General features: G+C 50.5%; 1 protein-coding gene across 1 annotated transcript in view; it reads right to left on the bottom strand.

Annotated features, from left to right (window-relative positions):
- Positions 1–14,012, bottom strand: part of LOC121560484 (transcriptional regulator ATRX) — a 27,820-nt gene extending 13,808 nt beyond the window's left edge. The window contains exon 1 of the mRNA XM_041873449.2: positions 13,835–14,012. The gene's annotated coding sequence lies outside the window, so the exon portion shown is untranslated. The remainder of the gene's footprint in view (positions 1–13,834) is intronic.
- Positions 14,013–14,533: the final 521 nt, after the last annotated feature.

The raw sequence follows: 14,533 nt of genomic DNA, 5'->3' as shown, positions 1-14,533 counted from the left end.
GTTTTTCCCCCTCAATCAACACACAATACCCCATAATGACGAAGCAAAAACAGGTTTAGACATTTTTGCTAATTTATGAAATATCACATTTACATAAGTATTCAGACCCTTTACTCTGTACTTTGTTGAAGCACCTTTGGCAGCGATTACAGCCTCGAGTCTTCTTGGGTATGACGCTACAAGATTGGCACATCTGTATTTGGGGAGTTTCTCCCATTCTTCTCTGCAGATCCTCTCAAGCTCTGTCAGGTTGGATGGGGAGCGTCGCTGCACAGCTATTTTCAGGTCTCTCCAGAGATGTTCGATCGGGTTCAAGTCCGGGCTCTGGCTGGGCCACTCAAGGACATTTAGAGGCTTGTCCCGAAGCCACTCCTGCGTTGTCTTGGCTGTGTGCTTAGGGTCGTTGTCCTGTTGGAAGGTGAACCTTTGCCCCAGTCTGAGGTCCTGAGCGCTCTGGAGCAGGTTTTCATCAAGGATCTCTCTGTACTTTGCTCTGTTCATCTTTTCCTCGATCCTGACTAGTCTCCCAGTCCCTGCCACTGAAAAACATCCCCACAGCATGATGCTGCCACCACCATGCTTCACCGTAGGGATGGTGCCAGGTTTCCTCCAGACGTGACGCTTGGCATTCAGGACAAAGAGCTCAATCTTGGTTTCATCAGACCAGAGAATCTTATTTCTCATGGTCTGAGAGTCTTTAGGTGCCTTTTGTCAAACTCCAAGCGGGCTGTCATGTGCCTTTTACTGAGGAGTGGCTTCCGTCTGGCCACTCTACCACAAAGGCCTGATTGGTGGAGTGCTGCAGAGATGGTTGTCCTTCTGGAAGGTTCTCCCCATCTCCACAGAGGAACTCTAATGCTCTGTCAGTGTGACCATCGGGTTCTTGGTCACCTCCCTGACCAAGGCCCTTCTCCCCCGATTGTTCAGTTTGGCCGGGCGGCCAGCTCTAGGAAGAGTCTTGGTGGTTCCAAACTTCTTCCATTTAAGAATGATGGAGGCCACTGTGTTCTTGGGGACCTTCAATGCTGCAGAAATGTTTTGGTACCCTTCCCCAGATCTGTGCCTCAACACAATCCTGTCTCTGAGCTCTAAGGACAATTCCTTCGACCTCATGGCTTGGTTTTGCTCTGACATGCACTGTCAACTGTGGGACCTTATATAGACAGGTGTTTGCCTTTCCAAATCATGTCCAATCAATTGAATTTACCACAGGTGGACTCCAATCAAGTTGTAGAAACATCTCAAGGATGATCAATGGAAACAGGATGCACCTGAGCTCAATTTCAAGTCTCATAGCAAAGGGTCTGAATACTTATGTAAATAAGGTATCTGTTTTTTGTTTTTAATACATTTGCTAACATTTCTAAAAACCAGTTTTTTTCGCTTTGTCATTATGGGGTATTGCATATAGATTGCTGAGGATTTTTATTTCATCCATTTTAGAATAATGCTGTAATGTAACAAAATGTGGAAAAAGTCAAGTGGTTTGTACATGATTCCACATTACAACAGCAGTAGTGTTGTACCTGTATCCATGATTCCACAATACAACAGGCAGTAGTGTTGTACCTGTATCCATGATTCCACAATACAACAGCAGTAGTGTTGTACCTGTATCCATGATTCCACAATACAACAGCAGTATTGTTGTACCTGTATCCATGATTCCACAATACAACAGGCAGTAGTGTTGTACCTGTATCCATGATTCCACAATACAACAGGCAGTAGTGTTGTACCTGTATCCATGATTCCACAATACAACAGCAGTATTGTTGTACCTGTATCCATGATTCCACAATACAACAGGCAGTAGTGTTGTACCTGTATCCATGATTCCACAATACAACAGGCAGTATTGTTGTACCTGTATCCATGATTCCACAATACAACAGCAGTATTGTTGTACCTGTATCCATGATTCCACAATACAACAGGCAGTATTGTTGTACCTGTATCCATGATTCCACAATACAACAGGCAGTAGTGTTGTACCTGTATCCATGATTCCACAATACAACAGGCAGTATTGTTGTACCTGTATCCATGATTCCACAATACAACAGCAGTAGTGTTGTACCTGTATCCATTATTATATGTATTATTGTACTGCTTGGCAATATCTACAAATTGTACTTCATGCCAATAAAGCATCTGATTTAGAGAGAGGGAAACCAGTACCACTACCAACCCCCTCAGACTAAACAGAGAGAGGGAAACCAGTACCACTACCAACACCCTCAGACTAAACAGAGAGAGGGAAACCAGTACCACTACCAACCCCCTCAGACTAAACAGAGAGAGGGAAACCAGTACCACTACCAACCCCCTCAGACTAAACAGAGAGAGGGAAACCAGTACCACTATCAATTTTATTTTATATAGCCCTTCTTACATCAGCTAATATCTCGAAGTGCTGTACAGAAACCCAGCCTAAAACCCCAAACAGCTAGTAATGCAGGTGTAGAAGCACGGTGGCTAGGAAAAACTCCCTAGAAAGGCGAAAGCCTAGGAAGAAACCTAGAGAGGAACCAGGCTATGAGGGGTGGCCAGTCCTCTTCTGGCTGTGCCGGGTGGAGATTATAACAGAACCATGCCAAGATGTTCAAAAATGTTCATAAGTGACAAGCATGGTCAAATAATAATCAGGAATAAATCTCAGTTGGCTTTTCATAGCCGATCATTAAGAGTTGAAAACAGCAGGTCTGGGACAGGTAGGGGTTCCATAACCGCAGGCAGAACAGTTGAAACTGAAATAGCAGCAAGGCCAGGCGGACTGGGGACAGCAAGGAGTCACCACGGCCGGTAGTCCCGACGTATGGTCCTAGGGCTCAGGTCTCTCAGTTGGCTTTTCATAGCCGATCATTAAAGAGTTGAAAACAGCAGGTCTGGGACAGGTAGGGGTTTCGTAGCCGCAGGCAGAACAGTTGAAACTGGAATAGCAGCAAGGCCAGGCGGACTGGGGACAGCAAGGTGTCATCATGCCCGGTAGTCCTGACGTATGGTCCTAGGGCTCAGGTTCTCAGAGAGAAAGAGAGAACGAGAGAATTAGAGAGAGCATACTTAAATTCACACAGGACACTGGATAAGACAGGAGAAGTACTCCATGTATAACCAACTAACCCCAGCCCCCCGACACATAAACTACTGCAGCATAAATACTGGAGGCTGAGACAGGAGCGGTCCGGAGACACTGTGGCCCCATCCGAAGAAACCCCGGACAGGGCCAAACAGGAAGGATATAACCCCACCCACTCCGCCAAAGCACAGCCCCCGCACCACTAGAGGGATATCCCCAACCACCAACTTACAATCCTGAGACAAGGCCGAGTATAGCCCACAGAGGTCTCCACCACAGCACAAACCAAGGGGGGGCGCCAACCCAGACAGGAAGATCACGTCAGTAACTCAACCCACTCAAGTGACGCACCCCTCCCAGGGACGGCATGAAAGAGCACCAGCAAGCCAGTGACTCAGCCCCTGCAACAGGGTTAGAGGCAGAGAACCCCAGTGGAGAGGGGAACCGGCCCGGCAGAGACAGCAAGGGCTGTTCGTTGCTCCAGCCTTTCCGTTCACCTTCACACTCCTGGGCCAGACTACACTCAATCATATGACCTACTGAAGAGATAAGTCTTCAGTAAAGACTTAAAGGTTGAGACCGAGTCTGCGTCTCTCACATGGGTAGGCAGACTGTTCCATAAAAATGGAGATCTATAGGAGAAAGCCCTGCCTCCCGCTGTTTGCTTAGAAATTCTAGGGACAATTAGGAGGCCTGCGTCTTGTGACCGTAGCGTACGTATTGGTATGTACGGCAGGACCAACTCGGAAAGATAGGTAGGAGCAAGCCCATGTAACGCTTTATAGGTTAACAGTAAAACCTTGAAATCAGCCCTTGCCTTAACAGGAAGCCAGTGTAGGGAAGCTAGCACTGGAGTAATATGATCAAATTTCTTGGTTCTAGTCAGGATTCTAGCAGCCGTATTTAGCACTAACTGAAGTTTATTTAGTGCTTTATCCGGGACGCCGGAAAATAGAGCATTGCAGTAGTCTAACCTAGAAGTAACAAATGCATGGATTAATTTTTCTGCATCATTTTTGGACAGAAAATTTCTGATTTTTGCAATGTTACGTAGATGGAAAAAAGCTGTCCTTGAAACAGTCTTGATATGTTCGTCAAAAGAGAGATCAGGGTCAAGAGTAACACCGAGGTCCTTCACAGTTTTATTTGAGACGACTTTACAACCATCTAGATGAATTGTCAGATTTAACAGAAGATCTCTTTGTTTCTTGGGACCTAGAACAAGCATCTCTGTTTTGTCCGAGTTTAAAAGTAACCCCCTCAGACTAAACAGAGAGAGGTGAAGGGACAGAAGGGAAGGGAACCCTGTACAGCATCTCTCAGCAGACTGTTTAGGGTTGGTTTGCTTAGTGTTGGGGTTACTGCACAAGGCCCTCTGGTCTCTCTCAGTGTTGGGGTTACTGAACAAGGCCCTCTGGTCTCTCAGTGTTGGGGTTACTGAACAAGGCCCTCTGGTCTCTCAGTGTTGGTGTTACTGAACAAGGCCCTCTGGTCTCTCTCAGTGTTGGTGTTACTGAACAAGGCCCTCTGGTCTCTCTCAGTGTTGGGGTTACTGAACAAGGCCCTCTGGTCTCTCTCAGTGTTGGTGTTACTGAACAAGGCCCTCTGGTCTCTCAGTGTTGGGGTTACTGAACAAGGCCCTCTGGTCTCTCAGTGTTGGGGTTACTGCACAAGGCCCTCTGGTCTCTCAGTGTTGGGGTTACTGAACAAGGCCCTCTGGTCTCTCTCAGTGTTGGTGTTACTGAACAAGGCCCTCTGGTCTCTCTCAGTGTTGGTGTTACTGAACAAGGCCCTCTGGTCTCTCTCAGTGTTGGGGTTACTGAACAAGGCCCTCTGGTCTCTCTCAGTGTTGGGGTTACTGAACAAGGCCCTCTGGTCTCTCAGTGTTGGGGTTACTGAACAAGGCCCTCTGGTCTCTCAGTGTTGGGGTTACTGAACAAGGCCCTCTGGTCTCTCAGTGTTGGGGTTACTGAACAAGGCCCTCTGGTCTCTCAGTGTTGGGGTTACTGAACAAGGCCCTCTGGTCTCTCAGTGTTGGGGTTACTGAACAAGGCCCTCTGGTCTGATCAACACAAATCAGCTGTCTCTCTTCTTCCCCCTTTGGTGAGGTATGTGTGTGTTTCTTTTCCTGTGTGTGTGTCTGTTTGTGTACGTGCAGTAAACAGTCTGTCCCAGTAAAGACCAGCAGGATGCCTCTCTCTCTCTGTGGCCAGCAGGATGCCCCTCTCTCTCTGTGGCCAGCAGGATGCCTCTCTCTCTCTGTGGCCAGCAGGATGCCTCTCTCTCTCTGTGGCCAGCAGGATGCCCCTCTCTCTCTGTGGCCAGCAGGATGCCCCTCTCTCTCTGTGGCCAGCAGGATGCCCCTCTCTCTCTGTGGCCAGCAGGATGCCTCTCTCTCTCTGTGGCCAGCAGGATGCCTCTCTCTCTCTGTGGCCTGCATGATGCCTCTCTCTCTCTGTGGCCAGCAGGATGCCCCTCTCTCTCTGTGGCCAGCAGGATGCCTCTCTCTCTCTGTGGCCAGCAGGATGCCTCTCTTTCTCTGTGGCCTGCATGATGCCTCTCTCTCTCTGTGGCCAGCAGGATGCCCCTCTCTCTCTGTGGCCAGCAGGATGCCTCTCTCTCTCTGTGGCCAGCAGGATGCCTCTCTCTCTCTGTGGCCTGCATGATGCCTCTCTCTCTCTGTGGCCAGCAGGATGCCCCTCTCTCTCTGTGGCCAGCAGGATGCCCCTCTCTCTCTGTGGCCAGCAGGATGCCTCTCTCTCTCTGTGGCCTGCATGATGCCTCTCTCTCTCTGTGTGTGTAATTGAACCTCTGTTGCAGATGCTCCAACTCCTGCCCTGTAATCCAACCATCCGGTCGTTGTGCGTGCTAGCGTGTATGTGTTTAGCGGTGTGAGTGTGTGTTTGGGGAGCTGTTTGGATCTGGCCAGAGGCAGCTGTGAAGGCCCAAACAGTAGAACACAGCTGCTCCTCTCCTTCTTCATGGGAACTGAAACCTGTGACTCCTAACAGAAGTGACCCATCAGAGTTCAACTCCTCTTCACCTAAATCCCAGGACACACAGACCTTGTTCTTTCAAACATCTGAATTTCACCAGAACTCACATGTGTACAGAACCTTCCCCCCACCTGTCTCCCTCTCTCCCTTCCTCCCACCCTGTCTCCCTCTCTCCCTTCCCCCCACCTGTCTCCCTCTCTCCCTTCCTCCCACCCTGTCTCCCTCTCTCCCTTCCTCCCACCCTGTCTCCCTCTCTCCCTTCCTCCCACTCTGTCTCCCTCTCTCCCTCTCCCCCCCACCTGTCTCCCTCTCTCCCTTCCTCCCACCCTGTCTCCCTCTCTCCCTCCCTCCCTTCTCCCTCTCCTCCCACCCTGTCTCCCTCTCTCCCTCTCCTCCCACCCTGTCTCCCTCTCTCCCTTCCCTCCCACCCTGTCTCCCTCTCTCCCTTCCTCCCACCCTGTCTCCCTCTCTCCCTTCCTCCCACCCTGTCTCCCTCTCTCCCTTCCTCCCACTCTCTGTCTGTTTGCCTGTCTCTCTCCCTCCCTCCCACCCACCCTGTCTCCCTCTCTCCCTCCCTCCCTGTCTGTTTGCCTGTCTCCCTCCCTCCCACCCTGTCTCCCTCTCTGTCTCCCTCCCTCCCACCCTGTCTCCCTCTCTCCCTTCCCTCCCACCCTGTCTCCCTCTCTGTCTCCCTCCCTCCCACCCTGTCTCCCTCTCTCCTCTCCCTCCCTGCCTGTTTGCCTGTCTCCCTCCCTCCCACCCCTGTCTCCCTCTCTGTCTCCCTCCCTCCCACCCTGTCTCCCTCTCTCCCTTCCTCCCACCCTGTCTGCCCTCTCTGTCTCCCCTCCCTCCCACCCTGTCTCCCTCTCTCCCTCCCCCCCTGTCTGTTTGCCTGTCTGTCTCCCTCCCTCCCTCCCTGTTTGCCTGTCTCCCTCCCTCCCCCCTGTCTGTTTGCCTGTCTCCCTCCCTCCCCCCTGTCTGTTTGCCTGTCTCCCTCCCTCCCACCCTGTCTCCCTCTCTCCCTCCCTTGCCTGTCTCTCCTCCCTCCCACCCTGTCTCCCTCTCTCCCTCCCTCCCACCCTGTTTGCCTGTCTCCCTCCCTCCCCCCCTGTCTGTTTGCCTGTCTCCCTCCCTCCCACCCTGTCTCCCTCTCTCCCTCCCTTCCTGTCTCCCTCTCTCCCCCCCTGTCTGTTTGCCTGTCTCCCTCCCTCCCACCCTGTTTGCCTGTCTCCCTCCCTCCCTCCCACCCTGTCTTTGCCTGTCTCCCTCCCTCCCCCCGTCTGTTTGCCTGTCTCTCTCCCTCCCTCCCACCCTGTTTGCCTGTCTCTCTCCCTCCCTCCCACCCTGTTTGCCTGTCTCCCTCCCTCCCCCCCTGTCTGTTTGCCTGTCTCTCCTCCCTCCCACCCTGTCTCCCTCTCTCCCTCCCTTGCCTGTCTCCCTCTCTCCCCCCTGTCTGTTTGCCTGTCTCTCCTCCCTCCCACCCTGTTTGCCTGTCTCCCTCCCTCCCACCCTGTCTGTTTGCCTGTCTCCCTCTCTCCCCCCCTGTCTGTTTGCCTGTCTCCCTCTCTCCCCCCCTGTCTGTTTGCCTGTCTCCCTCCCTCCCCCCTGTCTGTTTGCCTGTCTCCCTCCCTCCCACCCTGTTTGCCTGTCTCCCTCCCTCCCACCCTGTCTGTTTGCCTGTCTCCCTCTCTCCCCCCTGTCTGTTTGCCTGTCTCCCTCTCCCCCCCTGTCCTGTTTGCCTGTCTCCCTCTCTCCCACCCTGTCTTTTGCCTGTCTCCCTCCCTCCCACCCTGTTTGCCTGTCTCCCTCCCTCCCACCCTGTCTGTTTGCCTGTCTCCCTCTCCCCCCCTGTCACCTGTTTGCCTGTCTCCCTCTCTCCCACCCTGTCTGTTTGCCTGTCTCCCTCTCTCCCCCCCTGTCTGTTTGCCTGTCTCCCTCCCTCCCCCCCTGTCTGTTTGCCTGTCTCCCTCTCTCCCCCCCTGTCTGTTTGCCTGTCTCCCTCCCTCCCACCCTGTTTGCCTGTCTCTCTCCCTCCCTCCCACCCTGTTTGCCTGTCTCTCTCCCTCCCTCCCCCCTGTCTGTTTGCCTGTCTCTCTCCCTCTCTCCCCCCTGTCTGTTTGCCTGTCTCCCTCCCTCCCACCATGTTTGCCTGTCTCCCTCTCTCCCCCCCTGTCTGTTTGCCTGTCTCCCTCTCTCCCCCCTGTCTGTTTGCCTGTCTCTCTCCCTCTCCCCCCCTGTCTGTTTGCCTGTCTCCCTCCCTCCCACTTCTGTTTGCCTGTCTCCCTCTCCCCCCCTGTCTGTTTGCCTGTCTCCCTCTCTCCCCCCCTGTCTGTTTGCCTGTCTCCCTCTCTCCCTCCCTGTCTGTTTGCCAGTCTCCCTCCCTGGAGGGGAGGAGTAGGGAGGGAGGTAGGGGTTTGGGGTGGGGGAGCAGGGAGGGGGGGGAGATCTAAATTCCAGAAATGACATCTTCCCTCCCCACACACAGAGGGAGAGGAGATCTAAGTCACAGAAATTAGGGTTGACAGGAGGCAGCGGAGAGATGTAGAGAAAGAGCTGTGTGCCTTCTCCGCCTAGTGTGAGTGTGTGTACGTATGAGTGTGTGTACGTGTGAGTGTGTGTACGTATGAGTGTGTGTACGTATGAGTGTGTGTACGTATGAGTGTGTGTACGTATGAGTGTGTGTACGTATGAGTGTGTGTACGTATGAGTGTGTGTACGTATGAGTGTGTGTACGTATGAGTGTGTGTACGTATGAGTGTGTGTACGTATGAGTGTGTGTACGTATGAGTGTGTGCCTGACAAATCAATTATGTTATTTGTTACATGCTTCGTAAACAGGTGAAGACTAACAGTGAAATGCTTAGTTACGGGGCCCTGCCAACAATGCAGAGAGAAAAATAAATAGAAAAATAAGATAAATTATAGTTGGCTATATGCACAAGGTACCAGGTAATAACATGGCTATATGCACAAGGTACCAGTACCGAGTCCATGTCCAGGGGTACCAGGTAATAACATGGCTATATACACAGGGTACCAGGTAATAACATGGCTATATACAGGGAGTACCAGGTAATAACATGGCTATATACACAAGGTACCAGTACCGAGTCCATGTCCAGGGGTACCAGGTAATAACATGGCTATATACAGGGTACCAGGTAATAACATGGCTATATACAGGGAGTACCAGGTAATAACATGGCTATATACACAAGGTACCAGTACCGAGTCCATGTCCAGGGGTACCAGGTAATAACATGGCTATATACACAGGGTACCAGGTAATAACATGGCTATATACACAGGGTACCAGGTAATAACATGGCTATATACAGGGAGTACCAGGTAATAACATGGCTATATACAGGGAGTACCAGGTAATAACATGGCTATATACACAAGGTACCAGTACCGAGTCCATGTCCAGGGGTACCAGGTAATAACATGGCTATATGCACAAGGTACCAGTACAGAGTCCATGTCCAGGGTACCAGGTAATAACATGGCTATATGCACAAGGTACCAGTACTGAGTGGATGTCCAGGGGTACCAGGTAATAACATGGCTATATACACAAGGTACCAGTACAGAGTCCATGTGCGGGGGAACGAGGTCATTGAGGTAGATATGTACATATAACTAAGAATAAAGTGACAGATAATAGACAGTAGCAGCAGTGTATGTGATGAGTCAAAAGTTAGTGCAAAAAGGGTCAATGTAGATAGTCTGGGTTGCAGGGTTCTCAGTACATCAGACAGGAATAAAGAACTCTCAGAGAAGAAGAAAGGCGGTGGTGTATGTTTTATTATTAACTACTCATGGTGTGATTGTGGCAACGTACAGGAACTCAAATCCTTCTGTTCACCCGACCTAGAATACCTCAATCACATGCCGACCGTATTACCTCCCGAGAGAAGTCTCTTTGGTTATAGTCCCAGCCGTGTATATTCCCCCTCAAGCCGATACCACGACGACCCTCAAGGAACTACACTGGACTTTGTGCAAACTGGAAACCACATATCCTGAGGCCGAATGTACTGTAGCGGGGGACTTTAACAAAGCACATTTGAAGGAAGGCTACTGAAGTTCTATCAACACATTGCCTGCATTACTCTCGCTACAAGGCCCTCCCCCACCCTCCATTCAGCAAATCAGATCACGACTCCATTCCGCTCCTCCCTTCCTATAGGCAGAAACTCAAACAGGAAGTACCCGTGCTAAGGTCTATTCAACGCTGGTCTGACCAATCGGAATCCATGCTTCAAGATTGTTTTGATCACGCAGACTGGGATATGTTCCATGTAGCCTCTGAGAATAACATTGACGTACAGTTGCACTCGGAAAGTATTCAGACCCCTTCTCCACATTTTGTTACGTTACAGTGTTAACCGTCGCAAGGCTCCCGAGTGGCGCAGCGGTCTAAGGCACTGCATCTCAGTGCTTGAGGCGTCACTACAGACCCCATGGTTCGATTCCAGGCTGCATCACACCCACTTGCTTCAAGATGGCCACCATTGTTCCTGTACCCAAGAAAGCAAAGGTAACTGAACTAAATGACTATCGCCCCGTAGCACTCACCTCTGTCATCATGAAGTGCTTTGAGAGACTAGTCAAGGATCATATCACCTCTACCTTACCTGACACCCTAGACCCACTTCAATTTGCTTACCGCCCCAATAGATCCACAGACAATGCAATCGCCATCGCACTGCACACTGCCCTATCCCATCTGGACAAGAGGAATACCTATGTAAGAATGCTGTTCATTGACTATAGCTCAGCATTCAACACCATAGTACCCTCCAAGCTCATCATTAAGCTTGGGGCCCTGGGTCTGAACCCCGCCCTGTGCAACTGGGTCCTGGACTTCCTGACGGGCCGCCCCCAGGTGGTGAAGGTAGGAAACAACATCTCCACTTCGCTGATCCTCAACACTGGGGCCCCACAAGGGTGTGTGCTCAGCCCCCTCCTGTACTCCCTGTTCACCCATGACTGCGTAGCCAAGCACGCCTCCAACTCGATCATCAAGTTTGCAGACGACACAACAGTAGTAGGCCTGATTACCAACAATGACGAGACCGCCTACAGGGAGGAGGTGAGGGCTCTGGGAGTGTGGTGCCAGGAAAATAACCTCTCACTCAACGTCAACAAAACGAAGGAACTGATCGTGGACTTCAGGAAACAGCAGAGGGAGCACCCACCTATCCACATCGAAGGGACCGCAGTGGAGAAGGTGGAAAGCTTCAAGTTCCTCGACGTACACATCACTGACAATCTGAAATGGTCCACCCACACAGACACTGTGGTGAAGAAGGCGCAACAGAGCCTCTTCAACCTCAGGAGGCTGAAGAAATTCGGCTTATCACCTAAAACCCTCACAAACTTTTACAGACGCCCCATTGAGAGCATCCTGTCTGGCTGTATCACCGCCTGGTACGGCAACTGCACCGCCTGCAACCGCAGGGCTCTCCAGAGGGTGGTGCGGTCTGCCCAACGCAACACCGGGGGCAAACTACCCGCCCTCCAGGACACCTACAGCACCCGAAGTCACAGGAAGGCCAAAAAGATCATCAAGGACAACTACCACCCGAGCCACAGCCTGTTCACCCCACTATCATCCAGAAGGTGAGGTCAGTACAGGTGCATCAAAGCTGGGACCGAGAGACTGAAAAACAGCTTCTATCTCAAGGCCATCAGACTGTTAAATAGCCATCACTAGCCGGCAACCACCCAGTTACTCAACCCTGCACCTTAGAGGCTGCTGCCCCATATACATAGACATGGAATCACTGGCCACTTTAATAATGGAACACTAGTCACTTTAATAATGTTTACATACTGCTTTACTAATTCCATATGTACAGTGGGGAAAAAAAGTATTTAGTCAGCCACCAATTGTGCAAGTTCTCCCACTTAAAAAGATGAGAGAGGCCTGTAATTTTCATCATAGGTACACGTCAACTATGACAGACAAAATGAGAAAAAAAATCCTGAAAATCACATTGTAGGATTTTTAATGAATTTATTTGCAAATTATGGTGGAAAATAAGTATTTGGTCAATAACAAAAGTTTCTCAATACTTTGTTATATACCCTTTGTTGGCAATGACACAGGTCAAACGTTTTCTGTAAGTCTTCACAAGGTTTTCACACACTGTTGCTGGTATTTTGGCCCATTCCTCCATGCAGATCTCCTCTAGAGCAGTGATGTTTTGGGGCTGTCGCTGGGCAACACGGACTTTCAACTCCCTCCAAAGATTTCCTATGGGGTTGAGATCTGGAGACTGGCTAGGCCACTCCAGGACCTTGAAATGCTTCTTACGAAGCCACTCCTTCGTTGCCCGGGCAGTGTGTTTGGGATCATTGTCATGCTGAAAGACCCAGCCACATTTCATCTTCAATGCCCTTGCTGATGGAAGGAGGTTTTCACTCAAAATCTCACGATACATGGCCCCATTCATTCTTTCCTTTACACGGATCAGTCGTCCTGGTCCCTTTGCTGAAAAACAGCCCCAAAGCATGATGTTTCCACCCCCATGCTTCACAGTAGGTATGGTGTTCTTTGAATGCAACTCAGCATTCTTTGTCCTCCAAACACGACGAGTTGAGTTTTTACCAAAAAGTTATATTTTGGTTTCATCTGACCATATGACATTCTCCCAATCCTCTTCTGGATCATCCAAATGCACTCTAGCAAACTTCAGACGGGCCTGGACATGTACTGGCTTAAGCAGGGGGACACGTCTGGCACTGCAGGATTTCAGTCCCTGGCGGCGTAGTGTGTTACTGATGGTAGGCTTTGTTACTTTGGTCCCAGCTCTCTGCAGGTCATTCACTAGGTCCCCCCGTGTGGTTCTGGGATTTTTGCTCACCGTTCTTGTGATCATTTTGACCCCACGGGGTGAGATCTTGCGTGGAGCCCCAGATCGAGGGAGATTATCAGTGGTCTTGTATGTCTTCCATTTCCTAATAATTGCTCCCACAGTTGATTTCTTCAAACCAAGCTGCTTACCTATTGCAGATTCAGTCTTCCCAGCCTGGTGCAGGTCTACAATTTTGTTTCTGGTGTCCTTTGACAGCTCTTTGGTCTTGGCCATAGTGGAGTTTGGAGTGTGACTGTTTGAGGTTGTGGACAGGTGTCTTTTATACTGATAACAAGTTCAAACAGGTGCCATTAATACAGGTAACGAGTGGAGGACAGAGAAGCCTCTTAAAGAAGAAGTTACAGGTCTGTGAGAGCCAGAAATCTTGCTTGTTTGTAGGTGACCAAATACTTATTTTCCACCATAATTAGCAAATAAATTCATAAAAAATCCTACAATGTGATTTTCTGGAATTTTTTTCTCATTTTGTCTGTCATAGTTGACGTGTACCTATGATGAAAATTACAGGACTCTCTCATCTTTTTAAGTGGGAGAACTTGCACAATTGGTGGCTGACTAAATACTTTTTTTCCCCACTGTATATACTGTATTGTAGTTAATGCCAATCCAACATTGTTCGTCCTATTATTTCTTAATTACATTATTTTACTTTTAGATTTGTGTGTATTGTTAGATACTACTGCACTGTTGGAGCTAGGAACACAAGCATTTCACGACACCTGCAATAACATCTGCTATGTGATTCTGGGTGGGTGGGTGGGTGGGTCTGTCTGTCTGTCTGTCTGTCTGTCTGTCTCTCTCTCTGTCTGTCTGTCTGTCTGTCTCTCTGTCTGTCTCTCTGTCTGTCTGACTGTATGACTGCGTGTGGGTACCTTCTTCTCCGCCTCGTACTCGGCCCACGCTGCTTTGCGGTCCTCCTCGCTGAGAGCCTCCTCTTCCTTGTGATCCAGCAGGGAGTCGTGTTCATGATAGCCCACTATCTGCTCCTTATTGCTGTGGAGCAGCTCAGCTAGGAAGGGGTCCTACAGGAGAGAAGTTACAGGACAGTTAGGGTCAGGTTAGGGTCAGGTTAGGGTCAGGTCAGGGTCAGGTTAGGGTCAGGGTCAGGTTAGGGTCAGGTCAGGGTCAGGTTAGGGTCAGGGTCAGGTTAGGGTCAGGGTCAGGTTAGGGTCAGGTCAGGGTCAGGTTAGGGTCAGGTTAGGAGCAGGTTAGGGTCAGGTTAGGAGAAGGTTAGGAGCAGGTTAGGGTCAGGTCAGGGTCAGGTTAGGGTCAGGGTCAGGTTAGGGTCAGGTCAGGGTCAGGTTAGGGTCAGGTTAGGAGCAGGTTAGGGTCAGGTTAGGAGCAGGTTAGGAGCAAGTTAGGGTCAGGTTAGGAGCAGGTTAGGGTCAGGTTAGGGTCAGGTTAGGGTCAGGGTCAGGTCAGGTTAGGGTCAGGTTAGGGTCAGGTTAGGGTCAGGTTAGGAGCAGGGTCAGGTTAGGGTCAGGTTAGGAGCAGGTTAGGGTCAGGTTAGGAGAAGGTTAGGAGAAGGTTAGGAGCAGGTTAGGAGCAGGTTAGGGTCAGGTTAGGGTCAG

The sequence above is a fragment of the Coregonus clupeaformis genome, unplaced genomic scaffold (assembly GCF_020615455.1).
Source record: "Coregonus clupeaformis isolate EN_2021a unplaced genomic scaffold, ASM2061545v1 scaf2684, whole genome shotgun sequence".
In the NCBI taxonomy this organism is placed as follows: Eukaryota; Metazoa; Chordata; class Actinopteri; order Salmoniformes; family Salmonidae; genus Coregonus; species Coregonus clupeaformis.
Note: the sequence above shows the minus strand (reverse complement) of the source record. Positions and strands in the feature narration are given on the sequence as shown.